Raw genomic sequence first — 13,679 nt, forward strand, 5'->3', positions numbered from 1 at the left:
CCCAATTACATTATTCTCACCATATGAAAACAGTTTCTTTTCCTGGGCTTGTAAATGCATTTCCAAAGATGAGCTATATTTTAATTATTCTACAGAAAGCTTTAATAGCAGGCAAACCCTTGAAAAGGAGTTAATGTGGCGGAAAACACTTTCCCTAAGCAATGCCTTTTCATTGCTCAACAATGCTTTTTAGAAAAGAACTTGTTACATGGAAAGCTTTATGGAGCATGGTGTTTTTTTATCACCTTGAGATAAGAGTCATGTTGTATAATCAGTAAATATTTGTGGTGAGACAGTTTAAACTGCTTGAGATTAAAGGATATATTTTCAGATGTAATAATGAGCCTGTTACTAAAGCCTGAAGGCATTTGTGGAAAGTGAATAATCAATCCTGTATCAGAATGCTGGACTTTGATTACTCTCATAGTGAACAAAAAGCTGCCTGATGTATTTATTATTAGATAATTAAATCAGTGTCCAGTGGTAGAATCATGTTAATTAATATTCAAAGAAAGGACCAAAAAGAAAGTTGAGTTTAATTTTTACATCTAGTTACATATTTTACCTTTTAAAAAAAGCCTATTAAATTTCTCCCTCTTTTATAGGTAAGGTTTAATAGTGTTAAAAAAGAAATACCGGTAGCTTGCTAATCTGTTAACCTATGGATGGCAGACAAAGCCTTTAGATAATAATTAAGTTCAGACAGCACCAAGGACTCCACAGTTCAACCCTGAGCTATATATATATTCTCTTCTATCGGTAAGAATTAAAACAAGAATATTTCCCTGTGGTAGACTCAAAATTCACCAACAGAAGAAAAAAGCGTGCCTATTATTCACATCGATATGTCCCCAAATTATACTTTGACAGTATAAGCTTCCCCCATGAAAGCTTTCAAAAGGTGCTGAACTAACAAAATACTCCATTTGATTTGCCTTTTTAACTGTATAAACAACTTTAGACTGTATGTTTTACTTGCTTCCATTGACAAGTAGACAGAAATAAGCTGCATGGCAAGCTACCTAGGAAATATCTAATTTCCATTGAATTGTAAGTTAGTAAGCACTTTTTCAGATATTATAAAGTCTAATAGGTCCATAGTATTCATAGTTGTTGCCCTATCCAGGATTTGACATCAAATCGTAGATCACTTGATCATTCAGTTTAGGTTGGCTCCTAGTTAGACCCACTGAAAGTGTCCTAGACGTGGCTTGGCCAGAAAAGAATATGCCATGCAAGAATGAGGCAAGTTAATTGCCTATTACCAATAAAGGTCCAAATATGTCGTGCATCCTTTGTGATTTAAATTCCTTGCTTCTTTTTCTCATCCCACAAATAAATGGATACTTATGCCATATAGTGCATGGGGGCTTTGAAAACAAACTATTGCTATACATGTACCTAACTATCAGATCTTGCCTGAAATCCCTGGCTTCCTACAACCTTCCTTCATTATGTCCTGAATACTTGAGATCATCTCTAGATACCAATCGATGGTACAATTGTATAGCTATAGCCACTTAGAAGACCTGCCATAGCATAGGACTGGAAGAGAATGGAGCCTCAGAGTTTGCCCACATTTCCAGCCTGATATTTCAGGGAACATTATTTGGGTACAGTATTAAGATAAAATACAATTTAAAACATGATTGTTGATTTTTTTTTCCAGGTTAGCAAACAGTCTAGGTCTTTGCGTGGTAGCCACAGGGCTGCAGGTCACAAGCAGGGCCAAGACCACGAGCGGGGCGAAATCAAGACAAAAATGAAAATTGTTTTAATTTAACTTGATATTTAATTAAAGCTAAATTAATTAATATGAATATTTTATCATGTGATCTTTGCTGCCACATAAGAAATGTATATCATGATGAAAATAGGTCTGGAAGTGATATATTTGGTGCTTTTGAGGCGCTGAAAAAGCATACTGTTTCATCATGTGTGTATGTAACAGGTTTGATATCTTTTATTCATAGTGGAGCTAAAACCTTTAAACAGTGGGAGAAAACTAGCAAATGAAGCCGTGTTATAGCTGGCACAATTCTTCTATTTCAAGCTCCATTTCTTGCTCAGCAAGATGACTTCCACCTGCTAGGTGACCTGTGGGAGATAACTTCTTTGCAAGGAGAACCTATGTTGAAAAGATGTCCATGCAGATGTTACTTTATTCATGCTGGGTGCTTAAGGCTGTTGGAGAAAAAGAACACGATAGGTCTGCATGAACTTTAAAAATGTCATCTTTATGCAAATTATATTCTACAGTATTGCAGACAAGAAAAGGAAGGCCCATTTAGCTAACTAATTCCCTTGTTAATTGTTCTGTCTGCAGCTGCAAAGGACATAAAAAGGATATAGACTTCAAGGGTCTGTTTTTCTACAAGAAGAGGTCTAGGAGGGAATTTAGGATTCCATTTTTTTGGGGGGGGAGTAGGGTATAATATGGTCCTAGTGCCATGATAAGCACTTGCAAAGATCTAAATTTTCATTGAGACAGAGCTCACTAAGAACATTTTCAATTATATTGTAATCCTGGCATAACAAAACCATTGATGGCTTAATTTGGAGGGAAAAATAGAAATTTGCCAAACTGATTATTATTTAACCTCAAGTCCTTTCCCATTTTAGTCCCTGTACTGGAGCAACAGTCTGGAATCTGCTGGCACAAAATACCTTATGTTGCCTTTAGCTAGGAATTAAATGAAAATTTTGGCTTTTTTGGAATGTCTTTTGCCTCCTCTGGTCTGCTTACATCTTTTCTCTGATCATTTTTGTATGGAAACCTATTGCTCAACAACACAAAATTGTAACTCGGAGACAAAGCAATATTGTTTTTTTGTCAACAGAAGTCTCAATAAAAAGAGATGGCCTTTATCTGATCTGGAATGCCTTCATGGAGAATCCATTCCAGCTTCATAGTTAAAGAGAATTATGTAGGATGGCACAGCTACAAAGAAACTTGCCTCAGACTCTCTCTTCACAGAAGATCAGCAGCAGTCCTTCCCCCCAAAAAGGATATAAAGGACAGGAACAGTCTACTCAGAAAAGGAAATACTTTGCTTGCTTTTCAGGAAGGAGGGGCAAAGTTAGTGACTTTATTTCATTCTTAAAGTATTTAATGGAATTGCTTACCAGTCCAGTTAAAGACATAGGAAAATATATGTCTTGAACGTTCTGAAGTTGTAAGCATTCCTGCGGTTTTAATTTTGTATCTGAAGAATGGGTCATTTCATTGACCAGTTTTCGATTCACACATTGGGTAAAAGTCTGTTTTGAGAGTTAGTTCTCATATATGCAAAGAAAGACTTATTTGATATTGGGTGTAACTATTACATAAAGAGGGAACAGATTGAAGTAGGGGCCCCAAAGAAATGAAAGGAGACAGACAGTCTGCTCATTCCACAGGAATGGCAGGAGAAAATGGCTAAAGAGAATACAACAGTGAAATCTGCCTATATATATATCTTACTTTCAAAGAAACATACATGCTAGAATTGTTTCATAGTGATTTCAGACTTTTTTTTTAACCAATACATGACTTAATTATAGTACCAGGAAGAACCTTAGTTACCGAATAATAATCTGTTTCTGGGATAGTTGCCACCACATATTAATAATAGTTGGATTATATAAAAATGCATTCCATTAATTCCATGGAGGCTGGAAAGCTTACAAATATGTTCACGGAAAGCAGGGTGGTTGAACAGTAGACCTTATTTTTAACAGAATCATACCACTTATGTCGGTGACCTTGGAAGTCAAGAATGACAGTTCCAGTCTCCCTAATTGGCATAGTGTTTGAGGTTCAAGGTGAAGGAAGAGGAGAGGTAGAACTGACAATGGATTGCGGGAGATAAGTATTTAGTGTGAGCTTGTAATCCTTCTCAAGCATGGCACGCTTTTAATGCTGTCCAGAAATTGGATGGACGTGATCAGTTTTGGGACTTTAAAAATAAAAGTTACATCTTGTTGAACTGGGGCAAAAACTAACAAATATTTCAGAATTAGCATGTGTTCTCTGGTATTCACTCCAGTCATCAGCCCAGGTGCTATATTATATGGTGTTTGTAGTTTGAAAGAAAGCTCTTTAAAGTCCCTTCTAATATTTATTTATTTATTTATTTAGTTACATTTATATACCGCCCTATTCCCTGAGGACTAAGGGCGGTTTACAGGAAATTAAAAAATCCACCATACAAAAGTTAAAAAACCAAATTAAAAAATATTAAATTGACCCTGTATACTTAAAACCCCAATTAAAATTTCTCCTCAGCCTGGGCCCGAGAGCTCAAAGAGCCAGGTCTTCAGGCCCCGGCGGAATGATCGGAGGTCGGGGGCAGTCCTCAGCTCCACCGGCAGCTGGTTCCAGAGGGCAGGCGCTCCCACTGAGAAGGCCCTATCCCTGGGTGTCACCCGCCGGCAATCTCTCACCGGCGGCACCCTGAGCAGACCCTCCCTGTGGGAGCGCACTGGGCGAAGGGCGTTTGATGCCGGCAGCAGGTGTTCCCTCAAATAGCCCGGACCCAGGCCATGTAGGGCTTTATAGGTAATAACCAGCACCTTGAATTTCACCCGGAGGGCAACCGGAAGCCAATGCAGCTCGCGGAGTAGAGGTGTTACATGGGAGTATCGGGAGACCCCCATTACAACTCGCGCGGCCGCATTCTGCACCAGTTGAAGCCTCCGAGTGGTCTTCAAGGGCAGCCCCATGTAGAGAGCGTTACAGTAGTCCAGACGGGAGGTAACAAGCGCATGAGTAACTGTGCGTAGGGCGTCTCGGTCCAGATAGGGACGCAACTGGCGCACCAGGCGAACCTGTGCAAAAGCCCCCCTGGTCACGGCTCCTATGTGGTCTTCAAAATTGAGCCGTGAGTCCAGGAGGACGCCCAAGTTGCGAGCCCTATCAACGGGGGGTAACACCTCACCCCCCATCGTTAGAGGTGGAATAAGTTGGTTAACCCGAGATGCCGATATGCACAGCCACTCAGTCTTGGCGGGATTGAGACGAAGCCTGTTTCTCCCCATCCAGACCTGAACCGCCTCCAGGCACCGGGACATCACGGAGAGGGCATCGCTGGGTTGGTTCGGGGTGGAAAGAAAAAGTTGGGTATCATCAGCGTACTGGTGATACCCCACCCCGAAACCACGAATGATCTCGCCCAGCGGCTTCATATAGATGTTGAACAGGAGAGGCGAGAGGACCGACCCCTGAGGAACTCCACAAATGAGAGACCTCGGGGCGGATCTCTGCCCTCCTGTCAACACCGACTGCGAGCGGCCCTGGAGGTAGGAGGAGAACCACCGTAGAACGGTGCCTCCCACTCCCAACCCCCTGAGACGCCGCAGCAGGATACCATGGTCGATGGTATCGAAAGCCGCTGAGAGATCTAATAGGACCAGGACAGAGGAGCAACCCCTGTCCCTAGCCCTCCAGAGATCATTCACCAGCGCGACCAATGCCGTCTCCGTGCTGTGTCCGGGCCTGAAGCCCGATTGGTACGGGTCCAGATAATCAGTTTCCTCCAGGAACAGAGGGAGCTGATGCGCCACCACACTCTCAACAACCTTCGCCAGAAAGCGAAGGTTGGAGACTGGACGATAGTTGTTTAAAACAGCCGGGTCCAAAGCAGGCTTCTTGAGAAGGGGCCTCACCACCGCCTCCTTCAAGGCGGCAGGGAAGACACCCTCCTTCAAAGAAGCAGTTATTACTGCATGGAACCAGCCTCGTGTTCCCTCCCGAGCCGCATAAGCTAGCCAGGAGGGGCACGGATCCAACAAACAGGTGGTGGTGCTCAGTCTCCCCATGATCCTGTCCACATCATCAGGGGAAACAGGGTCGAACTCAGTCCAGATAACATGCTCAAGACCGCCTGATTCCTCCACGTCAGACTCTGCCCAGTCAGAGTCCAGACCGGTCCGGATCCGAGCGATTTTGTCCGCCAGATGATGACTAAACTGCTCGGCTCGTCCCTGCAAGGGATCCTCTCTCACCTCCTGGTTAAGGAGGGAGCGAGTCACCCTAAACAGGGCGGCCGGGCGATTATCTGCGGACGCGATAAGGGCGGCAAAGTAGTTAGACTGAAAATAGGTATACTATTGTTGAACAAAGAACTGAGTGGGCAATATTATTTTGGTCAAAACTGTTTTATGTGCTTGTTTCAACTCACATTAAAGGAACAGATTGGTGCCTGCTAATTTTTTTAAAAAACAAAAATATATTTCATTTTGCCTTTCCAACCTATTTTACCTTTGTCACTGAAAAGCCATCAAAATGACATAAGAAATATATTTTTAAAAAAACAAGTAAATATTGCTTAAGAGCTAATTAAGAGCTAGTTAAGACATCTGGCTAAAAACTGGGTGTTTCTGTTGAGTTCGAGTTCTGCCTTAGGTACAAAGCCAGCAGGGAGATCTTAAGCCAATCACTCTCTCACAGCCCTAGGAAGGAGGCAATGGCAAACCACTTCTGAAAATCCATGCCAAGAAAACTGCAGGGACTGGTCCAGGCAATTGGCAAGTGTTTTGAAGAACCTATCCACACACACACACACACACACACACACACACACACACACACAGAGTATTGTTTTACGAATCCTAGTTCACAACGGTATGAACATTTCAATACATAAGGATAATTTTCTTGCTAGTTTAGGAAGGTTTATTTGGAAACGATGAAAGAACTGGATCTATGAGGCTATTCAAGATGTTAGATTGTTCTGCCCAGCTGGGGCAATTTTACTTTTATGTCGAATTGCCCTAGTAATAATTAAATGCTCCTATAGTGGAATTTTCATTATATTATAATTTAAGATCACATATGGGAAGGTGTGTTTGACCTTTCAAAAGTGTTATCATAAAAATGCCTAAATTCCTAGTGTTAGGAAAACAAGTAAATGCTGTATCAAAAGAGGCCAGTGCATCTCTTACTTTCTGCTTCATAAGGCAAGACCAGGCATCATTACTAATTTATATCTTGGTACACTTAACTCTTAAAAAATAGTTTCATACATATATGTCCCTTCTGGGAAGTTAAATGGTATGTCATTATGCTGACTCCAGCTTTTCTTCAGTTCAATCCCTAAGAGGCCTATGAGATTAATATATGGAGACACGCTAACTGTGTGACTAATGACACGTAGATAATTTTTTGCCACAAGAAATCATGGTAGTTAATTTCATATAGTATTAAGAGCTGCCTGTCATACACTGAAAATACTCAGTATTTTAATAAGACTAAACTTTTAATGCTGAATGTGCAAGAAGTAAGGCTTTATATAGTAAGCGTTCCCAAACAAAAATAACCATGGCATAAGGAATTGCAGTTGCAAAGATGCAAATCTTGACTTACATCCTGCTATTAAAAATAACTGATTGGTCTTCACTGTGTAAGTTTCTAGAAATATACATAGTGGGGTGTAGGCAGGGCTTTTTTTCTCATAGAACGCTCAGAACGGAGTTCCGGCACCTTTTTTGGATGGAACCTTGTAGGGTAGGCAAGGCGGGTTGTATGACATGTGTGAGTTCCGGCACCTTTTTCTTTTACAAAAAAAGCACTGGGTGTAGGTAATGTTCTTCATTGACCTAACAATGGTTCTCTAAAATGTTTTCATCAGAGTACCACAAAGGGACATGCTTATTTAGTTTGTAAGCTAAGCTGCAAATGTTTTTCATAATTTCTTGGACCTCAAAAGAATTTTAGAATTTTACTAAAAGTCATTCTCCATTTTGTGAAATCAGAAGATGCTATCTAATTACCCTCTACCATGGCTTGAGTTAATTTGACTTGTAAAAATAATAGTATTACTTCCATTGACCAACCTTATTTTTTAGTAAAGATGTTAATATGTAACTACCTGAGCCACATTACAGCAAGTACTTAGATTCTTTTAAGTAAGGATTGGTTTTACCTTGTGTTAGCACGTAGGTTGTGTTTGTTTGTGTGTATATATAATTTTGATTAATATTTTAATCAAAGATATTACTAATGATATGTTTTAAATAATTCTTTACATCAAATAATACTTTCCACAAAATTTAAATAATACAGAAAACTAAATCACACAGAAAATGCTCTAAAATTTGGTTTTGCATATGAATGGTTATTGTCAGCCCTCCAAAATAGGCCAAACTTAGAAAACTAAGACATGCAAACTAATACTCCTTTTATTATAAGGTAACAGAATCTTACAAGTCTGAATGTGCTTCTCCCTCCTTCTCTTTATGTTCATGGGAACTAGAACATTCATGTCTGAGATGTTTTTCCAAATTACACTTCTGCCCTGGAATCACCCCATTGTCTTGGTGACATCTCTTCCTACTCTTCTTCAAAGTTACTCCTTTTGTCCATTATTTTAAAAAGTGTTCCATAACTTCATTTCACTTAAACGCCTAAAGTGATTGTTCTTCTCTATTCTGTGTTGCTCAGACCACATTCCGAATATCGCATTCAGATCTGGACACTGCATTTTAGGCCACTGTCAAGATTGTATGTCATACATCCAAATGAGAACAACCAAATAATAAGGAGCCTGGCCTTGGGAAGAAAAAAACATATAAGAAATGCTTGGAGGAATTGGATATTGTAGTTGGAGAAAATCAGATTTGTCTTAAATATCTGAAAAGCTGTCACGTAGAAGACAGGGCAGAATTCTTTGGTGTTCTAAATGATGGAACAAGAAATAATTGGTTTCAGCTACAAGAAAATAGATATTTGTTGAACGCAGAAAACATAAAAAACAGTTTCTGGCAGTGAGAGCTCAACAATGGTGTAGGTTATACCAGGAAGCGGTGGACTCTCTTGGATGATCATATGTTTGAGCGGCTGTAGCAATAAACCCTGGTCTAGGTAGAAGGTTGGATTACATAAGTCACTTTCAAACTTAATGTATGTTCCCTAATTCTTAGCAGTGCTTCCAGTTTCCATGATCCAGGTTACTAAAACAAAGTGAAGTTAAGTCCAGAACATAGCAGAAGCACAGTGGCATTCTTTTGTGTGGGGCACAAGAACCATTCCTCCTTCAAGATTAAATGCTTATTTGATATTCCGTTCTCTGCTATAAAATCTAACATCATGGTTGACAAAGCTCTTACAATTTTATTGATATCATCTGCTGTAAGGCACATGGACTTAGTAATTCAAATGTTTTTATGTTTTTGACATTTCTTATGTCTGTACTGCTGTAACTATTGGGATGGGAGATATATTAAACAGAGTTAACATTCTGGGAATTCATGTAATATTGAAAGAAAATATTCCATGTCTTTATATTCATAATCAGAATAGTAAAGTTGGAAGGGACCTTGGAGGTCATCTAGTCCAACCCCCTGCTCAGGCAGGAAACCCTATACCAGACATGTCAAACACAAGGCCCGGGGGCCGGATCCAGCCCGCAAAGTGGTTTCATGTGGCCCGCAAACCCATCCTGGAAACAGTGAGGGAATGGCCCCCGCTGCCTTGGCCCCGGCCCAGGCCAGCCAGGGGCCAATGTACAATTTTGTGGTGGCCATCTATGCTGAAATACATTCATTCTTAGCTCCACAAGGCCATCTGGAAACAGCGAGGGACCAGCCCCTGCCACATCAGCACTGCCCCCTGGGCAGGTATCACCCTTTGTGAGGAATGAAGAAATGCACCATCACCTAGAAGTGGCCAGCACATGGCCCTGCCTACTTCGGGTAGGCTAGGGCCTGGGCAGCGTTGCGCTTCTCTTCAAATTCATGCCACCCGGCTCAACCTCTTGGGACTGTGTGGAGAGCACCCCGCTGCCTGCCAAAATTGGGCAGGCTGGGGGCTGGGCAGCATTGCGCAGGTAACATCGACTCTCATGCTGTTCATGGCATCCCCTCCCCAAGAGCCCACCAAGCCGGATATGTGAATTAGGCGAGGGCCATGTGCTGGCGACTTCCAGGTGATGGTGCATTTCTTCATTCCTCAGGAAGGATGCCACTTCCCCAGCTGCGTTTCTTGCCTGTTTTTCTCCCTCCCTCATCTCAAATATTTTCCCACCACTCTAGGAAGGAAGGAATGAATGAATGAAGGAAGGAAGGAAGGAAGGAAGGAAGGAAGGAGAGGGAGGGTCTGAGGGAAGTCCTGCCTTAGACCTTCCCTGCTGCCCTTTCACCATCCCCTTGCCCCCTCCTGTTGGCCTATCTTGGGGTGTCTCCCATCCTATTGCTAAGGAAGCTTTGGATACAAAGCCAGGTCTCCTCACATGGAGACGGAGTGGGCTTCCCTCTTGACTTTGCCCTCGTACCCATCATGAGCAACCTGGCTAAGGAGAGCAAGCACAGCAGCAACAGCCTTGAGGAGGAGGTAAGTGCAGCTGGGCACCCCTCTTGGGAAAGTGGGGCTGGGCTTAGTGCTGCGGGTGCTTGAGGGCTGGGCTGGGCATTTGACCTCCATGCCACCATCCAGCCCCCACACCACCATGGCCTGAGAGGAACAGTGAGGCTCCTCCAGTGGATCATGCCTTGGCACTTGCCCCGGTCCTATCTCCTTCTGCCAGAGACCCTCAGATCTGTCCCACTCCTGCCCAGGCCCCCACAGGCACCCTTGACACGAACGATGTAGAGCTGGCCATGCCCACCCAGTAGGCCACACCCACTCCAGCCATGCCCACCCAGTAGGCCGTGCCCACTCTGGCCACACCCACCCGGCCCCCCAAGGGCAACCGCAATGCTGATGTGGCCCTCAATGAAATTGAGTTTGACACCCCTGCCCTATACCATTTCAGACAAATGGCTGTCCAGTCTCTTCTTAAAAACTTCCAGTGTTGGAGCATTCACAGCTTCTGGAGGCAGGTTGTTCCACTGGTTAATTGTTCTGTCAGGAAGTTTCTCCTTAGTTCTAGGTTGTTTCTCTCCTTGATTAGTTTCCATCTGTTGCTTCTTGTCCTGCCTTCGGGCGCTTTGGAGAATAACTTGACTCCCTCTTCTTTGTGGAAGCCCCTGAGATATTGGAACGCTGCTATCATGTCGCCCCTCCTCCTTCTCTTCATTAAACTAAACATACCCAATTCCAGCACCCGTTCCTTATATGTTTTAGCCTCCAGACCTCTAATCATTTTTGTTGCTCTTCTCTGTACTCTTTCCAGAGTCTCAACATCTTTTTTACATTGTGGTGACCAAAACTGGATGCAGTATTCCATGTGTTTATATTCCATCCATAAACATGTATAAATGTTTATATATGTATAAACATTTGAATTTATCTCTTTATCTATCTATATCATCTATCTATATTTATATTGTCTATCATCTATCTATTCTATATCATCTATCTGTCTTTCTGTCTATCCATCTAATCATCTCTAATCATCTATCTAATTATCTATCATCTATCTATCTATCTATCTATCTATCTATCTATCTATCTATCTATCTATCATGTTCTGTCTTATCTGTCTCTGTCTGTCTGTCTGTCTGTGTCTCTCACACGCACACACACACACACACACACACACATTTATCTTCATATATCATCCACCTACCATCCTAAATGCAGTTATAAGCATAAAAACTACTCAGTTCAATTCTGATACTATAAATGCTGAGCACGTACTGAGAAGTACTGTTTTAAAATTCTTAGCATGTTTCTTTTGTACAAACACAAACTTTTGGTCTGTTGGATCTTGGAGTTTTTAAAAAAGGTAATATCAGAATTGATTCCGGTTAATCTAGGTCTACATGACAGCTCCGCTGAGAGCAAAGGAAGCTAAACCAGTGAGGGCAACACATTGGTTCCTTTAAAGACTTGCTGAAAAATGAAGATGCTTTTGTCATTGATCTTTTTTTAATGCAATGCTTCCTTTTCATTCAACCCTTCATGCTTCTAAACTATGAGTCTCCAGTGTTTTGGGGCTCTTGAGCTTTTAATGTTGGAAAAGTTTGTAAATCTGGTAACAACTATTGTCTTAATATTAGTAGAAGATCATTCAGGGAATTGTTTTGCTTGAAGACTTAAGTATACAAACAAACAAGTAAAAGTAGTGTCACAAAGCTACTAGTATTAGCTGTAAATGGTCACAGAATGTATTATCACAACAAGGCAACACTTTTTAGAAAGGCAAATTATTCAAAATATCTTTTATTTCAACAAAACACCCATTTCAAAGCAAAGAAAAGCAAACCAATTTCCAAATCATATCTAAGCATTTTTTTCTGAAATGTTCTATAAATACAGGTAGTCTTTGACTCATGACCACAATTCAGCCCAAAATTTATGTTGCTAAGCGAGACATTTGTTAAGTGAATTTTGCTCCATTTTACGACCTTTCTTGTCACAATTGTGAATCACTGCAATTGTAAAGTTATAACATGGATGTTAAGGGAATCTAGCTTCCCCATTGACTTTGCTTGTCAGAAGGTCGCAAAAGGGCACATGGCTCTAGGACACTGCAACCGTCATAAATATGAATCAGTTGCCAAGCATCTGAATTTTTATCACATGATCATGGGGATGCTGATACTAATCAAGGAGAGAATCAACCTAGAATTAGGGAGAAATTTCTTGACAGTTCAGTGGAACAACCTGCCACCAGAAGTTGTGAGTCCTCCAACACTGGAAGTTTTTAAAAAAAGATTGGACAATCGCTTGTCTGAAATGGTATAGGGTTTCCTGCCTGAGCAGGGGGTTGGACTAGAACAGGGGTCCCCAACCCCCGGTCTGTGGACCTGTACCAGGCCATGGCATGCCAGCAACTGGGCCACACAAACAAAGCCCCGTCCACGAGATGCAGATAGCACACAAAACCACGCACCCTCTCTGTGGAAAAACCTTTCTCCATGGAACTGGTCCCTGGTGCCCAAAAGATTGGGGACCTCTGGACTAGAAGACCTCCAAGGTCCCTTTCAACTCTGTTATTCTGTTACATTGCCAAATGAAGCCAACAAAATCTGCCTTATGGGTTTATGCAGTTTCCTAATGTTTCCCTTCTTCTGGATCATCATCATCCCTAACCATTTTCTAATTTTACAGACACCCATTCAAAATATACATTTTTAAAACATATGCAGTCATACTTTTATATTATGAAATCCAGTAAATCTATTCTCACTGTCTCATGCCTCTAAGCTTCATCATCCAGCCACCCAGTTTGTCTCCTTTCTTGTCTCCTCACCAGCACTTCTCTTTCATTCCCCTGTGATAGCTTATCTAACAACTTTATTCCAAGCAGTTTCCACTGCCTGCCTCTCTCCTTCTTTTCTGTGCAGGGAATGTGAGTGTGGCTGAGAAACAGATCTTCAACTGTCCTGAAAATCTCCTGAAATTATGTAATTTCCCCCCCTTCCTCTCTCCTTGCTATTTTTTTTGAGCTGGTTCTCCAGGGAAAAGAAAGTGAAATAGAATAGAATAAATTCATTGAGAAAGAAAATAACAGCACTCCACAGATTATTTTTGCAGATACCAAGTTTTATTTAAAAGCAAAAATAAACAACCTTGCTGAAATTCACTGTCTAATCACAATAGTTAAGTGACTTTATACGTAGGGAATCTGGATCAGATTGCCATGTTTCACCGTTTTAAAAACTTTTGACCTGTATTGTAGCCAATTTATTGTAGCCAATTTGTAGGCACCAGGCTAGGAACTGGGGGCGGTGGTGTCTTGAGTTCAAATCCCTTAGTCATGAAAAGCAGGAACTGCTCTCTTATATTTCCCAAGCTAAAGAAAAATATGTATCTG

The 13,679-nt window shown here is 41.5% G+C and overlaps 1 protein-coding gene across 1 annotated transcript in view; it reads left to right on the plus strand.

Moving 5' to 3' along the window:
• ST6GALNAC5 (ST6 N-acetylgalactosaminide alpha-2,6-sialyltransferase 5) overlaps nucleotides 1-13,679 on the plus strand; it is a gene marked incomplete at its 5' end in the record, with an annotated part of 94,272 nt that overhangs the window by 70,538 nt on the left and 10,055 nt on the right. The window lies entirely within an intron of this gene.

This window comes from Vipera berus (genome assembly GCF_964194415.1).
Source record: "Vipera berus genome assembly, chromosome: 3".
NCBI classification, from domain to species: Eukaryota; Metazoa; Chordata; class Lepidosauria; order Squamata; family Viperidae; genus Vipera; species Vipera berus.